At 49.1% G+C, this 27,839-nt stretch overlaps 1 protein-coding gene and 1 non-coding gene across 2 annotated transcripts in view; one reads left to right on the top strand and one right to left on the bottom strand.

The window, feature by feature from the left end:
* Positions 1 to 27,839, top strand: part of Arhgap22 (Rho GTPase activating protein 22) — a 155,744-nt gene that overhangs the window by 80,727 nt on the left and 47,178 nt on the right. The window lies entirely within an intron of this gene.
* Positions 13,274 to 13,354, bottom strand: Trnaa-ugc (transfer RNA alanine (anticodon UGC)). Its single transcript has one exon. It is a non-coding gene; the product is annotated as a tRNA-Ala (tRNA).

Genomic DNA, 27,839 nt, shown 5'->3' with positions numbered 1-27,839 from the left:
GTCTGCTGATGGATGGGATGAGAGTCCCCATTAATTCCTTCCGGTATCACTGATCATCTTATTGGGAGAGCAATGGAGATGGGTTCCCATCTTCAGTATGCAAGTGTGTGATTCTTTTTCTTTTCTCTTTTCTCCCCTTCCTTCTTCCTTCCTTTCTTCCTTCCTTCCTTCTTCCTTCCTTCCTTCTTCCTTCCTTCCTTCTTCCTTTCTTCCTTCCTTCCTTCCTGGTCCTGGAGCTTGAACTCAGGGCCTGGGCACTGTCGCTGAGCTTTTTTGCTCAAGGCTAGATCTCTACTACTTGAGCCATGGCTCCACTTGTAGATCTTCTGTGGCTTAATGGAGATAAGAGTCTCAGGGCCTTTCTTACTCAGGCTGGCTTTGAACCACAATCCTCAGATCTCAGCCTCCTGAGTAGCTAGGATGATAGGTGTGAGCCACCTGTGAGCTAAGCCTGTGATTCTTCAGGTGACTGTTGTGTTTCTCCTTGGAGAGGATGCATGCAGACTAGCTAGCAGGCTCTGGTGCTGTCTGTGTGCAGCTTGAGGCCCAGAAAGGTCACTTGTCCAGTGTCTCACGACTACGACAGTGTCCCCGGTCCTTCCCATGCTTTTGCCCTCAGCCAACAGAAGCTGCCCCCCACCACTGGCCAGGGCTGGATGGGTACATGGGTTCTGAGACAGGAGTGGTGGCAGCAGCAGAGCCCCCTGGAGGGATGACAGTGAGCTGGACAGGGAGGGGCGGTGGGCTGTGTGGGACAGAGGCGTGCTCAATGCTAGCACTGAATGAAGATGGAGATAAAATTCTTTAGGAGTGATCTCAACCCCACTAAGTCCCTAGATAAATTAGAGTGTGGGGTGGAATGCGGTGGGGATTAGTGGGTAAGGGTTGAGGAACCAGGTCACTTCTGGGAGTTGAGGGCGAATACAGAGCTCTTCCAGCCAGGAGTCTCAGGAGCCGGTGGACAGCTGCCACTGTTTGGATGGAGTGAGGCTGGTGGGTCAGCCGAGTCAGCTTTACTCCAGAGCTTGACCTGCCCGGGCCAGTGGACACACACCTTGTCCTGTAGCAGGAAGTCTGCCATGGCCGTCTGTGTGTACAGAATGTTCGAAGAGCAGTGCTATCCAACTGTGAGCCCCTGGAAGAAGGGCTTAGATTCCTGCATTTAGAGACTGGTGCTTGGTAAAAGAAAACAAGGAGGTGCAATCATTCTAAAGCAGGAAGACGAAGCTGGGCAAAGAAATGAAGTCAAATTACTAAGCTGATAATAGAGTTGCAAACCATGGCTTCCTTACCCATGGGCTCATTTTGGCCAGCAGACATGTTTTATTTAGTTTATGAAGTGTGTGTGTGTGTGTGTGTGTGTGTGTGTGTGTGTGTGTGTGTGTGTGTCTGTGTGTCTGTGTGTCTGTGTGTCTGTGTGTGTCTGTGTGTCTGTGTGTCTGTGTGTCTGTGTGTCTGTGTGTCTGTGTCTGTGTCTGTCTGTATGCCAGCACTAGGGTTTGAACTCAGGGCTCTTGCTTCACTTTTTCAGTCAAGGCTGGTGCTCTACCACTTGAGCCACACCTCCACTTCTAGCTTTGTACTGATTAGGCGGAGATAAGACTCTCATGGACTTTTCTGCCCAACTTGACCTTGAACCAGCTACTTGGTATGAGCTATATGCTATTTTGCCCAGATAAAGGCTAGTTTTAAAAATATTTTTTTAATTAAAAGACTCCTTGTTGTTGTCAGGGACATCTCTTATTAATCATGAACTATATCTGTTTATGATTTTAATTTTTGTTTTAAAGAGTTTTGATTTGTCTTCCTTTCTCCAATGCTGTGGAGAGTAAGTAAAGATTCCCGTGGGGCACCTAGGGTATTTCCCAGTTTCTGTTTTTGTTTGGTGCCAGGTCTGGGGCTTAAACTCAGGGCTTATGTGCTGTCCCTGAGCTTTTGTGTTCAAAGCTAGTGCTCTACCACTTGAGCCACAGCTCCACCTCTAGCTTCTTGCGGTTAATTGGAGATAAAAGTTTCACCTGGGCTGGCTTTCAACTGTGATTTTAAGATCTCAGCTTCTTGAGTAGTAGCTAGGATTACACATATGAGCTACCAGTGCCTGGCATTTCCCAGTTTTTGTTTTTGTTTTTTGTTGTTGTTGTTGTTGTTGGAATATCACTGATTTGATAAGTCTTTGGACCTGAATAAGGTTTTATGCTTGATGGAGGCATTTTGGCATTTTTCTTCCTTGTAGTAGGCTGTTTGCTGTTTCTGTAACAAAATGCCTGAGGGCAGAGCCTTTCTAAAGAAAAGAGGTTGATGTAAGTTATAGGTTTGGAGGCTGAAAGTCCAAGATTGGGTGGCCCCATCTGTTAGACTTCTATGGGGATCCCTCTGGGCTATGTCACAGCTGATAGCCTCATGACTGAAACATGTGAGAAGGGAAAAAAAATCACCTGACAAGACAAGAAGCCCCAGATTCAGGAACCAAACTTAGGCTTTTATAATAACTCGCTGCCAAGGGAATGGACAGGTCCCAAGAGAATGACATTAATTCCTTCTGAGACATTACTTCTGAAAGGCTCTGAAATTGCTACTCAAGACTGACATTCCAGCACACGAGTCCTCAGATGGTTATACCCAAGCTACCTTCCTACATCCCTGCTCTGTACCACACCTCTGCCATTCCATGTCACTCTCTTAGCATGAAGTACAACCCTAGGATGTATGGTGTTGCTCCTGGGGTCAGGAGGAATCAAAATGCAGAAGTTTGAGGGGCCCAAGAGAGTTCCAGCTGCTTCCTGGTCAGGACACTGCTTGGAAGATGACCTTTGCTTCCGGAGCTGCCTGGGATGGTGACAACAATGACCTTTGCAAATCCTCCTCGCAAGTTGCAGATAGAGCCAGGACTAGCATCTAACAGGTGGTCAATAAGCCTGAGAACCTCCCTGTTTTAGTCTGCTTTCTGTTACTATACCAAAGGACCCTGAGACTTGGTAGCTTATAAAAAATAGAAGATTATTTGGTCTGTGGTTCTGGAGGCTGAGAGTTCGAGCTCAGTACCTAGTAAAGGCCTTGGGCTGCATCATAACATGGCAGACTGAGCGAGTGTGTCAGCTCAAGCCTCTTGTTTTACTTATGCCTTCATGGGGAACTGACCTTGTGACTTCATCCAGTCTTAGCTACCTCCCAAATACGCTTAACATCTAAATTTGCAGATTAAATATCCAACAGAGGAGCTGAGCATGGGGGCTCATGCCTGTAATCCTAGCTACTCAGGAGACTAAGATGTGATGATCGCAGTTCAAAGCCAGCCTGGGCAGAAAAATCTGTGAGACTCCTATCTCCAAGTAACCACCAAAAAGCCAGAAGTGGAGCAGTGGCTCAAGTGGTAGAGGTCTAGCCTTGAGCAAAAAAAAAAACAAAAACAAAAACAAAAAAAACTTAGAGACATTGCTGAGGCCTTGAGCTCAAGCCTCCGGAATGACTGGCAATAACCAACCAACCAATCAGTCTCCAACTATCGCTGGTTTGGGGACACATTCAAACCGTAGCATCCCTGTTGCGAAATCCCAGCATTCTAGAGAATCAGACTTTCCAGAAGGAGCTTGGGTAAGCCGGGCTGAATGGGACAGGGAGACACTCAAGAAGGCCGGATCAGGAAGCAGAACCAAGGGTTATCATCTGAACTCAGCCCAGGGCCCAGAAGGGAGTCCAGCGGCGAAGGCTATGATTGATTGGCAGTGTTCCCATTCCTCGCCCCCGCCCCCACTTCCCCAGGAAGAATGTTGGCGAAGCAAAAAGCAGGAGGCTCAAAGTGTCAGCCAGCTGGGACTATCCTGCAGTGAGGGTCCCTACCAAAGAATGTGGAGGCCCAGAAGGCTTTTCTCTTCCGTTCCTTTTCCTTCTGTGAGAAGCTGATCTTCTTTGTCCTGTGAAGAGTCACTTAAGTAGTCTTCTTGGATATGCAAATACAAGACTAGGGTCTCAGGAGTTCGGACATAACAGGAGCTTTTGTGGCTGGAGGTGGTGGGTTTGCTGCTTTATGTTCTTTGGAGTGGTTTGCTGGGGATTGTGTCTTTCTATGGCCGGCAGCAGAGGAGCCATCGGCTGGGAGAATTGAGAAGATGGAAAATTTGGTGTATTGATTTGTGCAAAGAGCCCCCCCCCCGCTTTTTTTTTTAAAGATCAACAATATTTTACAGTTTTTCCTCGCTTCTCTTTATTTTGTGCCAGTACTGAGGCTTGCACTCAGGACCTCACGCTCTCATTTGGCTTTTTCACTCCAGGCTACTGCTCTACCACTTGAGCCACACTTCCCTTTCTGGCTTTCTTTTGCTGCTCATGGGAAATAACGGTCTCAGATATGTGTGCTTGGGTTGATTTTGAACCTTCGTCCTCATAGCTCAACCTCCTGAATAGCTAGGATTATACAGGCACCAATGCAGGGCTTTAGACCCACACAGAATCAGGAGTGGGATGAAAGTGTATTTTTTTCTAAAGGCAGTATCTCTGGAGTGCTCTAGTCTGTGATTGCCTGCCCCCTTCCCTCAGGGCCCTCAAGAAACTGAAGCCCTGGGGTACACCTCAATACCACCTCAGTATTACCTAGTACTGAGTACCTGGGGAATGAGGGATGACAGTATTCCAGGAGTTAGGTAATAGGAGAGCTGGGTGTGACAGGGCCTTCTTGGTTGACATACCCCCTGGAAATGGGGGAAGGGACATTTGGAGGAGGTTGTACACTCCTCCTCCACTCCACGCAGAGATGGCAAGGCTGGAGAGGTCCAGCAGCCCAGTCCCTCCCCTTGAAAGGGGGTGCCCTGCAGCCTCCAGCAGCCCACCTCTGAAGTGCTATTATCTCCCTGCAACCCCAAGGTCAGCTTGGAAGGAACCCACCCTGTGCCCTTCATCCCTGACACCCCTATCTAGCCGAGACCTTTCCAGACTGAATGGAATGCCGAGACATTCTTCGAAGGTAAGACCTTGAAGAATCACAGTTACTGTGGCAAAATCCCAAGGGGAGAGGGGCTTCACCCGCCCACTTGCATCTGTGCTTTGAAAACACAGACAAGGCAGCAGCTGCTAGGCAGCCTGCTAAGCCTCTGACAGGACGAACTTGACCTAGACATTGTGGCTGAAGGATGCCTTGCACCTTTCCCATCCTGCCACTAGATGGCAGCAGCAAGTATGGTATGCCTCCCGTGTTAACTGACCTTGCAGGTCCCAGTCCACGAGGCCACTCCCTGCTCACCCCTGCCACAGATCTGCCAAGAAAGGAAAAGTGGGTACTGGGCATTGCCCATGTACCATTGTCAGCTTCACAGCTGATGCTCCCAGCTCTGGGGTCTGCAGTCCCAGTCTGCTGGTCTTTTAACATGGTGAGCAATTGGGACAGCTTTGGGGTCAGGCTCAGTCAAGGCAGGGTGATCCCAGTGGACACACTTGGGCATCAGATGCCCCTATTGCCCCTGCAGGTCTCCCTGATCCCTCTTTTTGCTCTGGGGAAATGCAGAGCACCCGGACGAGGACACTAAGGTCCAGAAGGAGCCCCTGCATGAACACTAACACACCATTCTGCCTCGCCCCTTCCTTCACCGTTACTTACGGGGAGTGGAGCGGCCTGAACCACTAAGGTCTCAGAACTACTTGTTATAGCAGCAAGCCTAGTCATCTCCCTCTCTCTTTTAAAAAATGTTTAATCTTTTAGGGTTTTTGTTTTTGTTTTTGTATCAGGCCTGGGGCTTAAACTCAGGGCGTGGGTACTGTCCCAGAGCTTTATTGTTCAAGGCTAGCACTCTACCACTTGAACCACAACTCCACTTCTGACTTTTTGGTGGTTAATTGAAGATAAGAGTCTCACAGACTTTCCTTTCCCTGGCTGGCTTTAAACTGTGGTCCTCAGATCTCAGCCTTCTGAGCAGCTCGGATTCTAGGTGTGAGCCACCTGTGCCCAGTACTAGTTATCTCTTTCATGAACCAGTTTCCTTCTTTGTGCATGAGTAAGGGACACAGAGTTAACACATTAGTGAACTTGTAGGGGCTAGCACATAGCCAGACCCCCTGGAATCACCAACGTGCCTTTATACAGAGGCTGTAGCAGCAGCCACAGTGAATACTAGGTGCCTTAAGCAGGCCCAGCCCCAGACAGGCCTGGTTCATGGTAGGTTGCATGGGAATATGTGTGTGTGTGTGTGTGTGTGTGTGTGTCTGTCTGTCTGTCTGTCTGTGTGTCTGTCTGTGTGTCTGTGTCTGTGTATCAGTGTTTGTGTTTATGTGTGTGTGCACGCACACATTCACATGCCAGTTCTGGGGCTTGAACTCAGGGCACTGTCCTTTAGCTTTCTCAATCAAGGCTGGCCCTCTACCACTTGAGCCACAGCTCTACTTCTGCCATTTTGCTCATTAATTGGAGATAAGAGTCACATGGACTTTCCTGCCTGGGCTGGCTTTGAACTGTGATCTTAGATCGCAGCTTCCATTGTAGCTAGGAGGCATGAACCACCAGAGCCTGGCTTTTGCACAGCCTTTGTAGGTGGGATGTGTATAACTTCAGAGATACTTGCTAGGCGTCTGGAAAGACTCAGACAGCGGGGGACTGTCATATTGGTGCCAGACACTTCGCTTGGGGTTCTGCTCTCCTGCTTATTAGCTGTGGGGCCTCAAGTAAGCCACTTAATCCCTTTGTGCCTTCGTTTCCCCATCTGTAGAACAGGTGATAGAATTCTCATAAGAATGAACGAGGTCATCTATATAGAATGCTTAGAACAGTGTTTGGCACACAGTAGCACATAAGATGTGTTACGCTGTGTGTGCATGTGTGTGCATACAGGGTACTCCAGTGCCAAGGTTTGAACTCAAGGCCTTGTGCTCTTGCTTAGCTTTTTTTTTTTAAATCAATTTCTGACTTTTTTGGTGGCTAATTGGAGATAAGAATATCACAGACAGCCGGGCGCTGGTGGCTCACGCCTGTAATCCTAGCTACTCAGGAGGCTGAGATCTGAGGATCCCGGTTCAAAGCCAGCCCGGGCAGGAAAGACCGTGAGACTCCTATCTCCAATAAACCACCAGAAAAGCGGAAGTGGCGCTGTAGCTCAAGTGGTAGAGCGCTCGCCTTGAGCTGAAGAGCTGAGGGACAGCGCCCAGGCCCAGAGTTCAAGCCCCACGACCGACAAAAAAAAAAAAAAAAAAAAAAAAGAATATCACAGACTTTTCTGCCTGGGCTGGCTTTGAACCATGATCCTCAGATCTTAGCTTCCTGATTAGCTAGAATTCCAGGTGTGAACCACCGGAGCTGGGCTTATGTGCTTTCATGTGTGTTTGTGTGTATATCTTCAGAGTCACCTGGAAATGCCTTGCCTGCATCTCTGTCTGTCGTGGGCAGGAAAAGGCCTTTAGTTCTCACTCTGGTAAACACCCCTCTTTCCCAGGCAGCATTTGTCCATTGGTCCTGGGGTTGGGGGAGAAAGGAAAGAAAAGCAGAAAGAGCAGGTGGGGGCAGGGGTATATGTAGGGCAGGGGGTGAGACTTGGGACTAGGACAATGGGTTTTGTAAAATCTCTCCCTGGGCAGTCTGGCCAAGTTCAATGGCTTCAGGCCACATGAACTGCAAGAAAAATGTAGCCCAGGAATTTCTCTGCAGCCATTCCCCCCTTGTGTTTCTCTGTGGGAATTTGGAGCTGCAGACACATTCCTTCCACCAGCAGCATCCACTGTGGCAGAAGCTCTTGGCAGCTGGGCCCTGGCTGGCCCCGCCCCTCCACCCCCCTGCTCCTCCCAGGAGTGGGCACTGGCCATGTGCTGGCCCTGAGCTCTGGCCTGAGGCGCATACCTCACAGCCTGCTGTCAGGGCCTCAGGGCCAGTGCCTCTGGAAAGTTAGGTGGTCCAGGCTGGTTGTCCACTGCTTCCTCCCACTGTGTCACTTGGCAGCAGAGAACATCTTAGGCAGAATTCCTGTCATCTCTGGGATGACCATTTGTCTGTTTTTCAAAAACAATTACATCTTAGCTTAAGAGGAAACCCTTTCCCAAATATCCCCAAATTCTTTCCAAACTCTGCAAACTACAATCCACATTGCCATCTTTTGTTTTTGTTTTCATATCCGTTTTAGGGCTTGAACTCCTAGGTGCTGTCCCTGAGCTTCTGTGCTTAAGCCTAGTGCTCTAACACTTTGAGCCACAGCTCCATCTCTGGCTTTTTGGTTATTGAAGAGTCTCAAGGACCTCCTACCCAAGCTGGCTGTGATGTACATGCTCAGATCTGAGTCTCCTGAGTAGCTAGGATTACAGGCGTAAGCCACCAGCGCCTGGCTTCTTATTTGTATTCTTGATGGTGGCCATTCTAATGAGGTGAGATGGAATTCCAGTGTTGTTTTGATCTGCAGGTTTTGTGTTTTTATTTGAAATGCAGAGATGTTAAACATGTGTCTGTTGACGATTTTTACTTCTGAGAAGTCTCTATTCATCTCATTTTCCCATCTATTAATTGGGTTGTTGATTCCTTGAGGGTTTAGTTTCTTGAGCTCTTTGCATATTAAGGATATTGGGTCATTATCTGACTTAGCTGGCAAAGATTTTCTCCCATTCTGCAGGCTCTCTTTTAGCTTGTTAATTATGTCCTTTGCCATGCAGAAACTTCTTAGCTTGATTCAATCCCACTTGTCAATTCTCTCTCTCTCTCTCTCTCTCTCTCTCTCTCTCTCTCTCTCTCTCTCTCTGCTTCATTGGTTTTTTTTTTTTTGTGTGTGTGTGTGTAGGCTTTTTTTTTGGGGGGGGGTGCTTGTTTTAGGGCTTGAACTCAGGGCATGGGCACTGACCCCGATTGTGCTCAAAGCTAGTGCTCCACTTCCTTTTTGTATTTCCTCCATCTAGTGGTTAACTGGAAATAAGACTGTCAGATTTTTCTGGCAGGCTGGCTTTGAATCCTCAGACCTCTGCTTCCTAATTAGCTGGGATTACAGGCTTGAGTCACAGTGCCCAAGTGAGTATGAAGTTTCATTGAAACATAGACGCACCCATTTATTTATGCAGTTCCTGTGGCTGCATGGGTAGAGTTGAGTTGCAATGGAAATACTTTTACTATCTGCCCCTTACAAAAAGCCACTTAATCCTTTTTTTTTTCTTCCAGTCCTGGGGCTTGAACTCAGGGCCTGGGCACTGTCCCTGAGCTTCTTTTTGCTCAAGTCAAGTACTCTCCCACTTGAGCCACAGTGTCACTTCGGCTTTTTCTGTATATGTGGTACTGAGGAATCGAACCCAGGGCTTCATGCATGCTAGGCAAGCACTCTACCACTGAGCCACATTCCCAGCCTGCTTCTTCTTTTTTTTTAAATTACATCAATGGCTTGAAAATTTTTATTTAACTTCAGCAAATATTGGGAATAGAAAAATGAATTCTGCATAATTTCACAGATCTTCCGATTTCCACTAACATATTTATCATTCAATGGCTAAGCAATTACAATGCTATGAACATTTACCACAATGTATGTGCTGAAATAGAAAACATGCAGAGAGAGACAGGAAAATATTACTTATAACAGCATTATTACAACATATTTTCTTTAAAATTCCAAAGTGGATTTTTATCACGTCAAAAGATATACAGTGCTGGGCGCCAGTGGCTCACGCCTGTAATCCTAGCTACTGAGGAGGCTGAGATCTGAGGATCACGGTTCAAAGCCAGCTGGGGCAGGGAAGTCTGTGAAACTCTTATCTCCAATAAACCACTAGAAAACTGGAAGTGGCGCTGTAGCTCAAGCGGTAGAGTGCTGGCCTTGAGCTGAAGAGCTGAGGGACAGTGCCCAAGCCGAGTTCAAACCCCACGAACAACAACAACAAAGACATAAGCATTTCCATTATATTTGCAAATTTAACCTTGTATGTCTTTTAAAATCTTTAAAAAAATTAAGCAATCTAAAAAACACTTAGCCAAGTTGTAAGTCTACATGATGGAGTACCATCAGCTCCAGAATAAACTTCGCTGAAGAAGGTGACTGTAAACACTCATTATTTTACAACATGCGTAGACTATACTGACCTGCCTTCTTCTCAGCTACATAGCATTCCTGCTGTTGTGCTTTATTACAGTTAGGAAGAGCCATGGAGATCCATGAGTGCCAGAAAGACCCAGCCCGTTTCTTAACTCTTGCTTGAACTACGTTTGGGAATAAGCTAAATAAGCTAAATGGGAGTGAGAATTTCTCATGTGTGCTGGGGTAGAGCACTTTGTGCAAGGCTCTGGATTCCATCCCCAGTACCACATGAAAAAAAAAAAGAAAATAAGTAGTTTTTGTGGGCTTTTGTACAATAGTTTCATTAAGTAACAAGAATGAATTGTACATTTAAAAGCTAGAAGGAGCTGGAAGCTAGTAGCTCGTACCTGTAATCCTAGCTACTCAGGAGGCTGATATCTAAGGATCATGGTTGGACATAAGCCTGAAGATGTAGGTTCAAAGCCAGGCCAGGCAGGAAAGTCCACGAGACTTTCCAATTAACCAGTGAAAAGCTAGGAGGAGAGCTGTGGCTTAAGTGGTAGAACACCAGCCTTCAGCAAAAAAGGCCAAGGGTGAGTAAGAGGAAGGTCATGAATTCAAGTCCCAGTGTTGGCATGCATGCATGCATGCATACACAAATACACCTCTCCCCCTCCCCAAACACACACACACGCTGGGATGGGGGATTGGCCACCTCATGAACTATGAGGTGTGTTAATATACAGAGGCCCTTCCAGTTCCAGAATGTGAGTGTATGGTGTGTTTGCAGAAACTCTTAAGCCCAGCTGAAAGCCATGACAGGAGGGGAAGGGAGAGTTGTGGCCCAGGGAAGACCCTCCCCACCAAGAGCAGGTGGGCAGTAGCTGGTAGGTAAGGAGGCTGTGGCCTTGGACTGCCCAGATACTCTTGGGATTTTTTTTTCTATGTATGGAAGTCCTGGGGCTTGAACTCAGAACCTGGGCACTGTCCCTGAGTTTTGGTGGTCAAGCTAGTGCTCTACCAGTTGAGACACAGCTCCACTTCATGGACTTTCCTGCCTAGGCTGGCTTTAAACTGAAGTCCTCAGATCTCAGCCTTCTCAGTAGCTAGGATTATAGGCATGAGCCATTGATGCTAGGCTTTATAAACAGACTCTTACCACCTACAAACTAGGTGACCTTGAGTGTTCCACCTCCTGCTCAGACTCTTCCTCCCTTCTTCCCTCTCTCCCTCCTTTCCCTTCCTTCCCTTCCTTTCCCCTTTCCCCTTCCCTTCCCCCTTCTTTTCTTTTTCCTTTTGCCAGTCCTGGGGCTTGAACTCAGGGCCTGAGCACTGTCCCTGAGCTTCTTTTGCTCAAGGCTAGCACTCTACCACTTAAGCCACAGCACCACTTCTGACTGTTTTTGTCTATGTGGTACTGAGGAATCAAACCTAGGGCTTCATTCATGCTAGGCAAGTGCTCTACCATTAAGCCACATTCTCAGCCCTTCCTTCCTTCTTTCTTTCTGGAGGTATTGGGGTTTGAACTCTGGCCTCTTGCTTTCCAGGCAGGCCCTCTACAACTTGAGCCACACCCCCAATCCTTTTGGCTTTCATTTGTTTTTCAGATAAGGTGTCATACTTTTTGCTCCTGGGCAGGCCTTGGACTGAGATCCTCCTGTCTCTGCCTCCAATGTAACAGAGATGACATACCTTCACCACCATGCTCTGTTGATTTGTTGAGATGATTTTGATGACTTTTGCCCTGGCTGTTCTCGAACCATGGTTCCCCTAACTTTGCCTCACTGGGATCACAGGTGTGTAGGGTATACCATCATGTTTAGTGGATTGTGTTTTTTCAGTCAGTCTCCATATATGTGTTTTAGACTCACTGAGCATCTGATCCATCACCACTTTCCCTGAAAGGTATTTAATCATAGTCTTTGAGAACACAAGATGGGCTGAGTTCCCTTCTGAACTCAGCCACTCATTAGCTCTGCTACCTCCTACAAATTACTCGACGTCTCTGTTCATCATTGCCCTCTGGAGGACATTAAAGTGGAAATAATGATGAAAGGCTTGCACAGGGCTGTTGTGAATTCAAAGAGAATGTGTACCTGTTAGGCTTGTGGCCTGGCACATGGCCAAAGTGGAGCCACGAGTGCCACAGGTATAACTTCCTGTTTCAGTGACCTGCTTGGTACCTCCTAACAAACTAGCCCAAAGGTGGGGGCTTTCTCTATCTTCTTGCTGCCCAGTGTTGTGGATGGGAACAATTCTGTGTGTTTGTATGTGTACATGTGTGCATGTATGTGCATGTGTGCTTGCATGCCAGTACTGGAGCTTGAAGTCAGGGCCTGGATACACTTAATTTTGTTTTGTTTGTTTGTTTGTTTGTTTTGCCAGTCCTGGGGCTTGAACTCAGGGCTTGGGCACTGTTCCTGAGCTTGTTTGGCTCAAGGCTAGCACTTTACCACTTGAGCCAAAGCACCACTTCCAGGTTTTTCTGTTTATGTGGTACTAAGGAATTGAACCCAGGGCTTCCTGCATGCTAGGCAAGCACTCTACCACAAAGCCACATTCCCAGTCCTTAGTTTTTTGGCTCAAATATGGTGCTCTAACACTTAAGCCACACTTGAACTACACCTCCACTTCTGGGTTTCTGTGGTTAATTGGAGGTAAAATTTTCATGGACTTTCATGCTCAGACTGGCTTCAAACCACAATCCTTAGATCTCAGCCTCCTGTGTAGCTAGGATTACAGACAAGAGCCACTGGCTCCTGGTTAACTCTTCTTTACTTGTCATCCCTGGCAGGGCCACTTCTACTGTGGCCTCACCCTCAGGACAGTGGTTAGCCATCTATGCGGCTTGTCCACGGCCCTCTGATAGTGTTTGTGATGGTGCCTCAGACGCCAGAACCAAATGGGACCTGTGAAGAGTTGCTTGGTTTTCGCTTTTCCATGGCAACAGCTTTCTCAGTGCTGGTTCTGGGGCTTGAACTCAGAACCTGGACACTGTCCCTGAGCTTCTTTGGCTCAAGACTAGCACTCTATCACTTGAGCCACGTGCCACTTCCAGCTTTTTCTGTTTATGTGGTACTGAGGAATCAAACCCAGGGCTTCATGCATGCTAGGCAAGCACTCTACCACTGAGCCACATTCCCAGCCCGTTTAGCTTTTTTTTTTTAAATTTTAATTTTTATTTATTTATTTATTTATTTATTTTTGGGTCCAGTCATGGGGCCTGAACTCTGGGCCTGGACGCTGTCCCTCAGCTCTTCAGCTCAAGGCTAGCACTCTACCACTTGAGCCACAGCACCACTTCCAGCTTTTTTTCTTTTTGCTTCTGTGGTGCTGGGGAATCGAACCCAGGGCCTCATGCATGCAAGGCAAGCGCTCTACCACTGAGCCACCTTCCCAGCCCCCTTTTTAAAATTTTTTTTATTCAAGGCTGGTGCTCTACCACTTGAGTCACAGCTCTACTTTCTGGCTTTTTGCTCATTAATTGGACCTAGCAGTTTCACAGGCTTTCCTGCTGAGGCTGGCTTTGAACCGTGATCCTTAGATCTCAGCCTCCTGAAGAGCTAGACCTACAAAGTTTCTTGCAATATGGTAGACTCAGGATGGTTTCATGATTCACTGTGGGTGGCTTCTCTGAAGATGAAGTTGAAGCTGCTAAACCTTCTTAGGGTGTAGGCCACGAGTGACCAGAGTCATCGGCCCCCAAAGCTACACCTGTTGGTCATATGGGCCTTGTTTTCCTCCAGCCAGCCTGGGGTTGTGTTCATACCCTGAAGTTGGCCCTGGGTGTCCAGGGAGAGACAATCCAGATTCCTGCCAAAGAGCTATGAACATCAAGTTTTGGGGCTCTTAAGTGTTCCCTGGATGGGCTGGGGCTCATCAGGGGCTCAGCTTCCAGGTTGCTGTTCAACAAGCTACCATTTTAGAAAGAGCCTCTTCTACAAAGACTCCTGCATGCTCATCTTCTTGTCTTCTGGGGCAATGGATGAAGCTGCTGGAGGGGGAGTCAGGGGCCACCCAGCCCTGTGCAGCCCTCCTCCAGAGCCCTCTGTGCCCACTAGATGCCTTCCCCACCTCGCCCCTCCCCTGGGATAGGTGGCCCTGGATGAATGCCCCAACAATTCCCACCTTTCCCTTCTGGGGTGGGGTGGCTTGAGCTCGGCTAGAGCTTCGCAATTCTGAATGGTCTCATGTATTTGGTCAATTCTAGATAGGCTTAGGGTCACAAGCAATTAGAGGTTCAGGAAATCTGATTTTTCAAGCAAATTCCATCCTTATTCTTTCTCAGTTGTAGCCCAAGGTTCTAGACCAGACATGGGAAATATCATTCACCCATCATCCATCCACCCACCCACCCATCCAACCATCCAACCATCCACTTGTCTATCCACATCTATCCATCTATCCACCCATCATCCATCTATCCATTCACTACTTATCTACACACATCCATACATTCTCCCACTTATCCACCATCCATCCATTGAATGATCCATTCACCCACCTACCTGTCTATCCACATCTATCCATCTACCCATCCGTCAGTCCATCCATCCATTCATCCATCCACCCACCCACCCATCTAGCTAGTCAGCTGCCCAGCCAGCCACACAGCCTGTCCATCCATCCATCCATCCATCCATCTACCCACCCATCCATCCATCCATCCATCCACCTATCTACCCACATCTAACCATCCATCCACTCACTTACTTATCCACATACATGCATCCATCCATCATCCACCCGACCATTCCTCCTTGCTTTGTCCCATTTCACCTCATCGACCTAGGGCTGCTCTCTTTACCTTTTTCCTGAACTTGGTTCTTCTTCCCCCTTCCTGTGGTTCAGTGGGGGTACTAATGTGTGTGACTTCTTGGCACCTGGTGGGATCACATAGGCAATATTATTTGAGGAAGAGATGCAGCAGGAAAACACACACACACACACACACACAAACACACACGCACACACACACATACATACACACACATACACAATGTATAATAGGGAATTGAAAATGTGTGAAATCACCAGGTGCCAGTGGCTCACCCCTGGAATCCTAGCTACTTAGGAAGCTGTCTCCTATCTGAGGATCAAGGTTCAAAGTCAGCCTGGGCAAGAAAGTCCTTAAGACTCTTTATCTCCATTTAACCACGAACAGGTGAGAAGTGGAGTTAGGACTCAACTGGTAGAGCGCTAGCCTTGAGCAAAACACAAAGCTCAGGGACAGTGCCCAGGCCTTGAGTTCAAGCCCCAGGACCAGCACCAAGAAAAAAAAAAGTGTGAAACCATAAGGCAAAATTACTAGAAGGTTTTGCCTTCCTGTCTGTCTGGAGAACTGCCTTGGGATTTGCTTTCAAAAAAGCCAATGTGAAGAGTTGAGCATCCCAAAATACATTTGAACGGCTCAGTGGAGACGTTGACTGTCTATAATAGGCTCGTTTGAAAAAACAAGCCGTCCAGCAATGGCCGGTGCAATGTTTTCTTTTAAATCTCGCTTCCCAAATGTCAGACTTGGCTTTGGCGGTTGCACCCTGCGGGGAGGGGGGGTTCCCCCTCAGAGGATGCGCTCCCCCCCTCCACTCCAGTGTGCTACTCAAGCCTGCCCTTCCCGCCTCATTGAGGCTGCAGTGACTAAGTGAGCTTGCCCGGTACTCTGTTTGAAAGGACTTGGCATCAGCCAAGTCTCTTTTTCTTTCTTTTTCTTTCTGTTACTCTCTTTGTCACTTTGCCTCCTTACATGTCCTGAAGTTTTCTTTCCCGACCTGCAGCAAGACAACGGGTGTCTGCCCAGGACTCAGCCTGATGGTTTTAGGGAAGTCGGTGGGGAGGGCAGCAGATCAGCTTCACCCGTGTTAATCTCCCTTTGAATGAAGCCAAACCCCTGGGAAAACCTCTTTCCAGCTCTCAAGTGTGCAGGCCTCCGGCTTTCATTGAACTTTTCAGCTCTCAGCCTCTGCCTTCCAGCCAAGCCCTCGAGTGGACCCCAGACCACTTCTGCTCTGGAGCTGGGGGCTGGGATCTGATGAGGGCTGAGGGGTGCAGGAATTCCAGTTTATCCAAAAACCACAGCCAGGATTAGGAGCAGCTTGGAGAAAGAACTTCCTATTAAGAACCCTGTGGGGAGCAGGAAGAGGAGGGAGGGAGAGCTGGGGGGAGGGTAGTGTTTGCCCAGGCCCTATTTACACCCACCACCCAAACAAAAAACATGAAGAGAGCTGGAGGCATGACACAAGTGCTAAGCACGTGCCAAGCTCAAACAGGACTACCGCTAAAACAAAAGAAGAACAGCAAAGGTAAAGAGTGGTCTGCCAGTGGGGTGCCAGCGGCTCACGCCAGCAACCCTAGATACTCAGGAGGCTGAGATCTGATGATCAGGGTTCAAAGCCAGCCTGGGCAGAAAAGTCTAGGAGACTCATCTCCAGTTAACCAGTAAAAAGGTAGAAGTGGAGCTTTGGCTCAGGTGGTAGGGCACTAGCATTAAGCAGAAAAAGGCAAGGGACAGCACCCAGGCCCTGAGTTCAAGCCCCAGTACTAGCACAAACAGAGCTCTCTGCCTCTTAAAATATGAGAACATTGGGTGCCAGTAGCTCCTGCCTGTAATCCTAGCTACTCAGGAGGCTGAGATCTGAGGATTGAGGTACAAAGCCAGCCCAGACAGGAAAGTCTGTGAGATTCTTATCTCCAATAAACCACCAGAAACCTGGAAGTGGTGCTGTGGCTCAAGTGGTAGAGCACTCGCTTTGAGCTGAAGAGCTTAGGGACAGCGCCCAGGTCCAGAGTTCAAGCTCCATGACCAAAAAAAGAAGAGAGAAAACATAATTTCTCTCATTTGTTTACATAACATGAACATGTCTTCCTTGAAATTACAAAATTAATCACTATAATAAAGCCAAAATTGCCAGGTGCTGGTAGCTCATGCCTGAAATCCTAGCTGCTCAGGAGGGTGAGATATGAAGATCATGGTTTGAAGCCAGCTGGAGCAGAAAAATCCCTGTGAGATTCTTATCTCCAATTAATCTCCAATTAATCTCAAAAACCAGAAGTGGAGTTGTGGCTCAAAGTGGTAGAGTGCTAGTCTTGAGCAAAAAAAGATCAGGGACAGCACATTGGCCCTGAGTTCAAGTCCTGTGACCAACATTAAAAGCTAAAGTCTTAGGAGACTGAGATCCAAAGGATTACAGTTTGAGAGCAGCCAGGATCAGGAAAGTTTACTAGATTCTATCTTCAAAAGAACCAGCAAAAATCAGGGATGGAAATATGGCTTAAGTAGTGGAACACCAGCCAGGCAAGTGTAAGGTCTTGAGTCTAAATAAAGTCTCTGGACATTCATTTTGCCCAGTTCTTTTCTCCCACCCCTCCCCCAGAGAAGGTCCCACTCCTACTTTCCTATGTATTTCCAGCCCCAGGTGCCTAGAACCTGGCCAGAGAATGATATTACCCCAGGGCAATATCCTATGGCATGTATCTTCATGTGAGTGCTAAGTCCATGTAAGTCTAAATGCTCAGCCCTAGTTCCTTCCTTTTTTTTTTTTTTAAACCATTCCCCACTTATGGTAATGACTGTGTATTTGATCATTCCTTTACTCATTTGGATTTGGTGGTTCCAGTGTTTTGCATGCAGGGAAAATCGCTACATAGCTGTCCTGGGCACGTGTCTCCTGTGGGGTGCACGGGGAGAAATGGAGTCCTTGCATCCCAGGGTGTTAAAATGTAGAATGGTTTAGTATGTGTGTGTGTGTGTACTCGTATGAGGGCTTGAACTCAGGGACTGGGCTGATCCTTAGCATTTTTGATCAAAGCTGGTGTTCTGCCACTTGAGTCACACCTCCATGTCTGGCTTTTTCCTGGGTAATTGGAGATAAGAATCTCATGATTTATAAGAGACTCATAAGAGTCTCATGAGAGTCCTGCTCCGGCTGACTTCGAACTAGGATCCTCAGATCCCAGGCTTCTGAGTGACTAGAATTACAGGCATTATCGCACTGGTACCTATAGTGTTTTAGTCTTAATACCTAGCACCTTTGCTGTCTTTCGGAGTGATTACACCTAGTACCCCCTCCCGTTGAAAGGATCTACCCACGGAGGCCACCGGAAGCTGGTAGTTTGCCTCTTCAAGTATTAAGTAACACACAGGTTGTGCCAATAGTTCGTTTATATCAGCTCATTTCGTCCCTGCGATCAGACCTTCCGCTTCAATGGTGCTGTGGGGACTTGAGGATGAGGGAAGAGCTTCTTCAGGCGTGTGTGCGCGACCTACCCACGGGGGTCCCTAGCTAGCCTAGCCGGCTTGGTGCGCGCTCTCTTTCCTGTGGGGCTCGGCTCGGGTGAGCTGGGCAGAGCGAGCCCCAGGGTCCCGGGCGGGCGGGCGGGCGGCGCCTCCTCCCCCGGCCCGGGCCCCGGCCCCAGGCTCCCAAGGACCGGGGAGGAGGAGCCCGGCCTGGGCCGCCGCGCCCCCTGGCGGCCTCTCGCGGGAGCGCGACCGGGCGTCCCGGGCCGAGTAGCGGGGCCGTGGGGAGGGCGCGACGAGCGGGCGCAAGGAGCCGGCGCGGGGCCGCCCGGCGGCGCGGCCGACGCGGAGATAAAAGCGAGCGGGCGGCGCGCGCTCGGCGTTCCGCAGTTGATTAGCGCGTCTGCTGGGGGCCGGCGCCCGCCCCGCCCCGGCTGACCGCGCCGCCCCGCGCTCCGCGGGCGGGAAGCGGCCATGGGGCTGTGCTGCTGCAAGCGCTGGCGAGGACACCTGCGAGCGCCCCCAGGTAACCGCGCACGTGCGCCCCCGGCCCGCCGGGCCCCCAGGGCGGCCTGCACCTGCCCCGGCCTCGGGACGGGACCCCCTCACTTTGAGGGGGGCCCCCCTTAGCGCGGGCGCGCGTCCTGCGGATCCCCTCGGCTGGGGCGGGCGCTTCGGGGCGCCGGGGGGATCGGGGCTCGGGGGGCGGTGGGGAGCACGGACTGTGGGTCCGCCGGGGCCACGGCCAGGGTTCCCGGATCTCTGCGCGCCCGCCGGCCGCGCAGCGAGCGGGGCCCGCGCCGTCCCTGCGGTTCATCCGCCCCCGAGGGGAGACGCCGTCCGTCCCCGCTCCCGCGCGCCGGCTCGCGGCTGGGACCGAGGCTCCGGCTCGAGAGTTTCCCGAAGTTGCTGCCGACCGGCGGGCGGGCTGCGCGGGGAACGCGCTCGGCCGTCCTGGAGAGCGCCCGACGCTCCCAGTGCGCCCGCCCGGGACCAGCCCCGGCCTCCTCCCGAGCGGCCCCGCCGCGCAGCTTAACCCTCGCCTCGCCGAAAACACAGCGGCGCCTCCTTTTATTTAAAGTGTCCTGGTGTTGTTTGTGCCTGCTGCCACCTGGGCTTGAACTAGGGACCTTGCGCTCTGGCTGAGCGCTCTCGATCACTCACAGCTGGGCCCCCACCATTGGCGCCCTCCCTCCCTCCCTCCCGTACAGCCTGTTGCTGGGTTAATTGGAGAGTGTAGTCTCCGGGACTTTTCTGCCTGGAGAGGCTTGGAACTTGGATCTTGCAGAGCCAGAGTAGCTGGGATTACAGGTGTGAGCCATTCGTGTGGTTTTGCCTTTATCCCACGCAGGACTTGCCTGACCCCTGGCTGGCCTGCAGAGGTGCTCAGCTGCTCCATAGCCTCTAGGGAGGGGCCTGGAAGCCGTGCGTTTCAGGAGTGCCCCAAGCAACACTTATGACCAGTCCAGTCTGGGAGCCCTCAGGTCAAGGCAATCTCCATTTAGTGGGAGCCCCAGGTTCTGTTCTCTTTACAGACTGTAAAGAAGAGACACAAACATGGCTAGCAGCTAGGACTTAGTAAAGGCGATAAAGATGCCACAGGTGTCCAATGATTTGAGGTGGCTTACATCATATATAACGATGAAATATAAAAGTCCTAACTATACAGGCCAGGATAGTGTTTGTGATGGTGTCTTTGACGCCAGAACCAAATGAAGAGTTGCTTGGTTTTCGCTTTTCCATGGCAACAGTTTTCTCAGTGTTGGTTCTGGGGCTTAAACTCAGAGCCTGGGCACTGTCCCTGAGCTTCTTTGGCTCAAGACTAGCACTCTATCACTTGAGCCACAGCACCACTTCCAGCTTTTTCTGTTTATGTGGTACTGAGTAATCAAACCCAGGGCTTCATGCATGCAAGGCAAGCCCTCTACCACTAAGCCACATTCCCAGCCTGCCTAGCTTTTTATTTTTTTATTTTATTCAAGGCTGGTGCTCTACCACTTGAGTCACAGCTTTACTTTCTGGCTTTTTGCTCATTAATTGGACCTAGCAGTTTCATGGGCTTTCCTGCTGAGTCTGACTTTGAACCGTCATCCTTAGATCTCAGCTTCCTGAGTAGCTAGACTTTCAAGCACTTGGCCCCTGGCTAGATTTGGTTTTCAAATGCTCTGGGGCTACATGTGAGGAGGGAGGGGCTGAGGCCAGGTAGCCAAGGCAACAGTGGGGTTCCAGGGTTTTCTGATGCTCCCTGAGGACAGGGCAGAGTCCAGTGTGGGAAGGACTGCACTGGTAGTGGGGGCTGGGTGACAGCTTCAGTGCTTCCTGACCCCCACTTCAGTAAACAAGGCCAGGGGTGAGCTTGTGTCTCAGGGACAAGGGTGGAAGTGAAAAATCTTGGTTAAGCCTTGGCATGTGCTTAGTTAGTAAGCACCCCAGAAGAGCCTTTCTTGCTGTTAGTTTAACTTTGAAGGCTGGGCTGCACTTACTGGGTGAGGAGCAGGCCCGACCTGTCATTTATATCCCAGCAGCCTTTCACCCTCTTGCCCACCCCAAGTGGTAGGACCTCACAATCTGTAGCCATAGAAGTGAGCAGGGCTGGTCAGGTCCAGGGTGAGAAGGACGCACTGTAGACCAGGGGCCAGCCAGCTGCTGGCAGAGGGAGGATAGACTCCCGGAGGCTGGCACAGGAGTCCATGGCTCAAGCCAAGGATGTTTGGTTTCTCTTTTTTGTGTGTATATCAGTCTTGGGCTTGAACTCAGGGCCTAGGCCCTGTCCTTGAGTGTTTTCACTCTGCCACTGGAGACATAGCTTTTTTAGTGATTAATTGGAGTCTCACAAACTTTTCCTGCCTCGGTTGACTTTGAACCACAATCCTCAGACTTCAGCCTCCTGAGTAGCTAGGAATATAACTGTGAGCCACTGGCACTGGATGACTTCTGGTGTTTCGGTGGTTAACTGGAGAATTCTGAAGACTTTTCTGTCCAGGCTGGCTTCGAACTGAGATCTTCAGATCTTAGCCTTCTGACTAGCTAGAATGAAAGATGTGAGCCACTGGCTCACATGTGTCTGAATCAAAGCATTCACAACAGAATGTTTTAGCATCTGTCCATGTGTGAAAGGGCCCTTGATGAAGATCACCACCTTTTGGAGTGAGTCGCTGGGATTACAGGTGTGAGCCCGGGGCCCACTGGCTCTGAACTCCCAGATCACCTTTGTGTTCCCTTCTGGAGAAGGTTCCATCTCTCACAAAGCCTTTCGCCATTGCTGCCGTTCAGACTTCTTCTATACACTTCATTGTTGTCTGCCACACCGCCACTCCAAGGCCAGGCTTGTGCCAGGTACTGGGGGAAAAAAATGGCTGTTTAAGGCGCAGGGTCTGCTCCTAACTCCTTGGAGCCTGAGAACTCCAGGTAGCAGATGTGACTTTTAGGCTGAGAGGAAAGTCCAGACCAGGATGTGTGAGAAAGGTCACATAGGATGAGGGCCAGCCCAGTGGAGAAAAGAGAAAGGCCTCCAGCTCCAAGAGGTGCCCTGGGCTGAGATGGGGGGGACAGCTGAGGCCAGCAGGCAGGTGCCCTGGCCACCCCCTTCCTCAACTGCTGCTGCTCCTGTGTTGGGGGGTGGGGAGGACTTGACCCTAGGGTTTTGTCCCCTGCAGGGTCTTGCCCTTTCCCCAGCTTTGCTCACTCATTGCACTGAGAGCAGTGCCTTGCTGATGGCCTGGCCCAGTGCTTGAGCAGCGCTCATCAGTCTAGCTAAATCAGGACCTGTGTGTGTGTGTGTGTGTGTGTGTGTGTGTGTGTGTGTGTGTGTGTGTGTGTGTGTGTGTGTGTGTGTGTGTGTGTGTGTGTGTGTGTGTGTGTGTGTTGATACTGGGGCTTGAACTCAGGGCCTAGGTGCTGTCCCTTCACTTTTTCCACTCAAGGCTGGTGCTCTACCATTTGAGTCACAGCTCCAGTTCTGGACTGGCATTCTAAATGCCAGTGATCCACAGATCTCAGCCTCCTAGAAGTGAGCCAGCTGTGCCTGGCTTCACTTACTATTTTACTGAGGATTAAGGATTAACACAAAGGTTAGGGCAGGGGGCACCTTCAGGGCATCAGAGGCTTCTCTGAGCTCTCCTGGCCCCCCCCCCCCGTGTGTATTTTTCCTTGAACATAACCCGTCACAGTGCATACACAACAGTCGGGGCCCCATCCCAGTTAGCTAACTGCTCAGGCAAAGCAGGGGCAGCAGATGCTGTGTGTACTCACTGCTGGACAGGGCTGAGGGAGACGGGGTGGGCGTGGGAGGTGGGCAGCTCCGGTGTCTGACTTCCAGGCAAAGGAGAGCTGAAGTGTTGAGGTGAGGCTGGGAAGGCTGGAAATGATGGGGGAGGCTTAGCCTTGCAGTGTGGGGGATGGAAGCCACCCCTTCTGCCCTTGGCTTTGCACACGCCTCTCTCTGTTTCTGAGAATTGTCTTCCTCCCTTACCTCTTCCCCATTTGTGTGATGGGCAGCAGCCCTGTGGCTTCCTCAAAATGGGAGCTCTGCACTCCCCTCCTTCAATAAGCCCCCCCCCCCAAGGGTTCTCAGAAAGCCAGTGACAGTCTTAGCTCTGCTGGAGCCTCAGTTTTCTCTCCATCTAAAAAGAAGGAAACAGGCAGACCTGGGTGATCTCGAAGGTCCTGGGCTGGTTTGGCCCTCAGATGAGACTCTGGGTGGAGGTTCCCTGGTGGGGACCAGCTTGGATCGCTGAGTTCAACGTCTGGGCAAGGCCAGACACAAGCCCAGGGAGCAGGATCCCCAGAGGGCTGCAAGGGCCCGGTGGGTTTGATCAGCCTACGGTCAGCTCTGTTGACCTTCAGGTTTAGGCTGTTAGGACCCCAAGAAGAACCAGTCCTAGGAAGGCTGACATAGGACCTAGGAAGGTCCCGGACGTTGGCTATTAGGACTAAAATCTTCCCAGACTGCTTCAGAGCTCTGAACTCTCAGAAATGGACAGAAATGCTAGAAGGTGTGTTTGCTCACCTTGTTAGTCTGGGGGTTCTTGTACCCACCAGGGACCCTTGACCAGGAATCCTTGGACCAAAAGAGGGAACATTCACCCCCCCAAAAACACTCCCCTTTTCCCCACTAACTATGCCTGACTCTGGAGCTAAAACAAGTCCTGCCTGGATTTGTAGCTTTTGAATGCCTCTTCTGCCCAACAGCATCGTTGAATTCTGTGTGTATGTGTGTGCGCGCACGCGCGCGAGCGTGCACGTGCACTTGCATATGTGACCATCCTGGGGCTTGAACTTAGGACCTGGGCACTGGCCCTGATCCTTTTTGTTCAAGGCCACTTGCACCAAGCTCCACTTTTGGCTTTTTGCTGGTTAATTAGACATAAGAGTCTCATGGACTTTATTACCTGGAGAGACTGGCTTTGAACTATGATCCTCAGATCTCAGCCTCCTGAATAGCTAGGATTACAGGTGTGAGTCCCGGGCTCCTGACTTTTTTTTATCACTGTACTCTGGAACAGCTGTGTTCACAGACCACAGAATTTGCCCATTTAGAGCATGGAATGCAACCATTTTTAGTGTATTCACAGAATTACATAAGCAATACCACAAACTAACTTCAAACATTTTCATTACCCCAAAAAGAAAGAATGCTCATGCCCCTTAGCAGTCACTTCCTTTTTTTTTTTTTTTTTTTGTGGTAGCACTGGGGCTTGAACTCCAGGCCCCAATACTTTAGCCTTTTGGCTTAAGGCCAGTGCTCTACCATTTGAGCTATACGTCCACTTCCAGCATTTTGCTGCTTCACTGGAGATAAAGAAGCTCTTAGGTTTCTCTACCGGGGATGGTTTTACATGGAGACCCTCCAATCTCAGTGTTCTAAGTAGTCACTTTCCATTTCTGAGGACTCTCCCTTACACACCCTGCGCCATCCTGCAGCGCCAGGCAACTTCTGCAGCCTCTTTCCCCTGGCGTATGGCCTGTTGTGATCAATTCTTTCACTTAGCATAGTATTTTCATGGTTCACTAGTATGTTGTTACTTTATGTGTTTATGTATGTATGCATATGTTTATTAGGCAGTACTGGATTGAGTTGTCTTCTACTTACTAGATTGGTTTTTTACTACTTGAACCACATATCTAGTCCTTTTGCTTTTAATCTATTTACCTGAGAGGGTCTTATGCTATTTCTTGTCCAGCCTTGGACTGATATCCTCCTGTCTCTGCCTCCAGAATAACCAGGACCACAAGCATGTGCCACCATACCAGATAGGACCTAATTTTTACCCAATCTGTCCTCGAACCACAAACCTCTCCTCTCTCCCAAGTAGCTGGAAACAGGTGTGTTTGCCACCACACCCAGCAACTGTATTCTTTTATGGCAGAATGGTATTCCATAGTGTGAATGGACCATGTTTCATTTGTCCTTTTACTGTCTTGAACCCTATTTTGCTAGTGCATCTGCATTTATAGGGAATGCTATAGGTCTGTTGTTTTCTTGCAGTTACCTTTGTATTTGTTATCAGAGGACTGTTGGTTACATGATAGGAATTGAGAACTGTTCCTCCTTTTCTATTTTTTGAATAGTTTAGTAACAATTGATATTACTTTTGTTTTTGTGCCAATACTAGGGTCTGAAATCAGGACCTGGGTGCCATCCCTGAGCTTTTTTGTTCAAGGTTGAGGCTCTACCACTGAGCCACAGCTCCACTTCTGGCCTTTTGGTGGGTAACTTGAGATAAGAGTCTCATGGATTTCCCTGCCTGGGCTGGCTTTGAACCACAATCCTCAGAACTCCACCTCCTGAGTAGCTAGGATTACAGGTGTGAGTCACTGTGTCCAGTGACTTTGAATGCTTGGTAGACTTTGCCAGTGAGCCCTTGGTACAGTACATTGGGAGGAATATGTCAGTTATGAATCAAACTCTACATTTTCTGTTTCTCATTTGTGTTAGTAGTTTGTCTTTTAAAGGCCATTTCTTTTCATTGAAGTCATCTGATACGTGAAGACTAGTTGCTTTTTTTCTTTCTTCAATTTTTTTTTTTTTTTTTGGTGGTGCAGGGGCTTGAACACAGGATTACAGGAGTGAGCCATGGCACTAGCTCAGCTGTTCTTTTCATTGAGAATTCTGTATGTGGCAGATCGTTTTCTTTTCCTTCTCTCAGAATTCTTTGGCTTTGAACAGCTGGCCTGTGATGTGTCCCAAGTGTAAATCTCTGAGTTTATCCTTTTTGAAAGTCACTGAAATTCTTGGGTGCATATGTTCCCACAAGTTTGGGGATGTTCTCTTTAAATAATTTTTTAAATTTGGGGACTTGTCATTTCTGCTGCTTTTTCCCTTTGTTTTTATGGGGTGATCTGATGGTGTTCTAACGGCTTCTGGGGTCTAATTTCTCTTCATATGTTTTCTCCTCAGACAATATCCTCAACTAACCTAATTTCATGTTTACTGATAGTTTTTACCTTTTGCCAGCTCAAATCCACTGTTGAGCTCCTATAGTGGAATTAATCATTGTAGTTACTGTATCTTCAATTCTAGAGTTTTTATTTGGGGCTGGGAAGGTAGAGTGCTTGCCTTGCATGCATGAGGCCCTGGGTTCGATTCCTCAGCACCACATAAGCAAAAAGAAAAAAGCAGGAAGTGGCGCTGTGGTTCAAGTGGTAGAGCGCTAGCCTTGAGCTGAAGAGCTGAGGGACAGCGCCCAGGCCCAGAGTTCAGGCCCTACAACCGGACCACCCCCCAAAAAAAACAACAACCAAAAAACAGAATTTTTATTTGGTTCCTCCTCCTCTTCTTCTTCTTCCTCCTCCTCCCTCCCCCTCCTCTTCCTCCCCCTCCTCCTCTTCCTCCTCCTCCTCTTTTCTTTTAAAATAGTTTCCCTCTCTATATTCTGCTGTTAGTGAGATACTATTGTCATCTTTGCCTTCAATTATTATTATTATTATTATTATTATTATTATTATTATTATTATTATTATATTGTACTGGTATTATGGCTTCAATTCAGAATCTCTCTTGCCCAGCTTTTATGCTCTCAGCTGGTGGGTGCTCTACCACTTGAGCCATGCCTCCAGTCATTTTTCTGGCTCTCTAGAGAGGGAGTCTAGTAGGTGTTTCTGCTTAGGCTGGCTTTTGCTCTTTGCTCCTCTGCATCTCAGTCTCCTGGATGGCTAGGGTTATAGGTGTGGGCTACCAGTGCCTGGCTTACCTTCACTCTTCCCACATCATTTCCTTGAGTTCTTGAGCATATTTACAGTAGCTCATTTGAAGTCTTTGTCTAGTAAGTCTAACAGGAGGGTCAAGGACAATTCCTGTTGATCACTTTCAGTTTTTCTGGTGCTGGTAGTAGGGCTTGAACTCAGGGCCTGATGATGATCTCACTTGGCTTTTTTGCTCAAGGCTTATCCTCTACCACTTGGAACCACTTCTCTACTTGCTAATTTTTGGTAGTTAATTGTAGCTAAGAATCTCTTAGTCTTTCTTGGGCTGGTTTGAACTGCAGTCCTCAGATCTCAGCCTCCTAAGTAGCAAGGATTATAGGCGTGAGCCACTGTCTCCTGGCTGGTTGCTTTTTTCCCCTTGAGCTTGAGCCAGACTTGCCTGTTTCTCTGAATGTTGTAATCTTTGTTTATAAAGGCGGGGGGGAGATCAATGTGGGTAATACTATGACAGTTGTGCATTAGAATCGCCTCCCCTCCCTCACACTCATGGCCTTGTGTATCTCCAGGACTGTGCCAGTGGATATCTTCCTCTTTATACAAAGCCCTTGTAGGCCCCAGCTGACACTGTGGCTGTAACATTAAGGAATTATTGCTAGCTTCTTCCAACAGATACCCTGGAAATGGTTTTCCCCAAAGAGTGAGCAAGGGACCTCTTCCTCCCCACCTAGTGCGTGGTGAAGGAGCTCACGTTGTGATCATGCTTTGGACATGTGTGTAGGCTGGCCCTGGCGTTCAAACTCAGCGCCTGGGCACCATCCCTTAGCTTTGTTTGCTCGAGGCTGGTGCTCTACCACTGGAGCTTCAGCTCCACTTCTGGCTTTCTGATGGTTTATGGAAGATAAAAGTCTCATGGACTTTCCTGTCTGGACTAGCTGTGAGCCACAATCCTCCAAGCTCAGTCATGGTTGCTTTGTTGACCTGATTGCATTTACAATCCATCCAGCATTATGGGCCAAGCACTCTCTTTATATGTGGGTATGTAGAGTTGCTTTTGTTTTTGTTTTTAAAAAATATATTCTATTAGCCAGGGGCGCTGGTGGTCACACCTGTAATCCTAGCTACTCAGGAGGCTGAGATCTAAGGATCACAGTTCAAAGCCAGCCCAGGCAGGAGCAGTCCGTGAGACTCTTGTCTCCAATTAACCACCAGAAAACTGGAAGTGGCGCTCAAGTGGTAGATCACTCACCTTGAGCTGTAGAGCTCAGGGACAGCACCCAGGCCCAGAGTTCAAGCCCCATGACTGACAAAAACAAAACAAAACATTCTATTAATGTTTTCATTAGAGGTGAGGAAACTGAAGGGCAGACTCGTCCACCAGGGGCTACTGTGAGCTGGGATGCTCACCCATACTGCCTGCCCTCCACCACCCCCTCCCCCCAGCCACCATGTTTATTTCAGGCTAGTGCAGCTCCCTTTAAGCAGCATGGACCCTTTGCTCAGAAAACATG

Source organism: Dipodomys merriami, unplaced genomic scaffold, assembly GCF_024711535.1.
Source record: "Dipodomys merriami isolate MVZ:Mamm:240054 unplaced genomic scaffold, mDipMer1.0.p SCAF_14, whole genome shotgun sequence".
In the NCBI taxonomy this organism is placed as follows: domain Eukaryota; kingdom Metazoa; phylum Chordata; class Mammalia; order Rodentia; family Heteromyidae; genus Dipodomys; species Dipodomys merriami.
The sequence above is the reverse complement of the archived record's forward strand: the minus strand, read 5'-3'. Positions and strand labels throughout refer to the sequence as shown.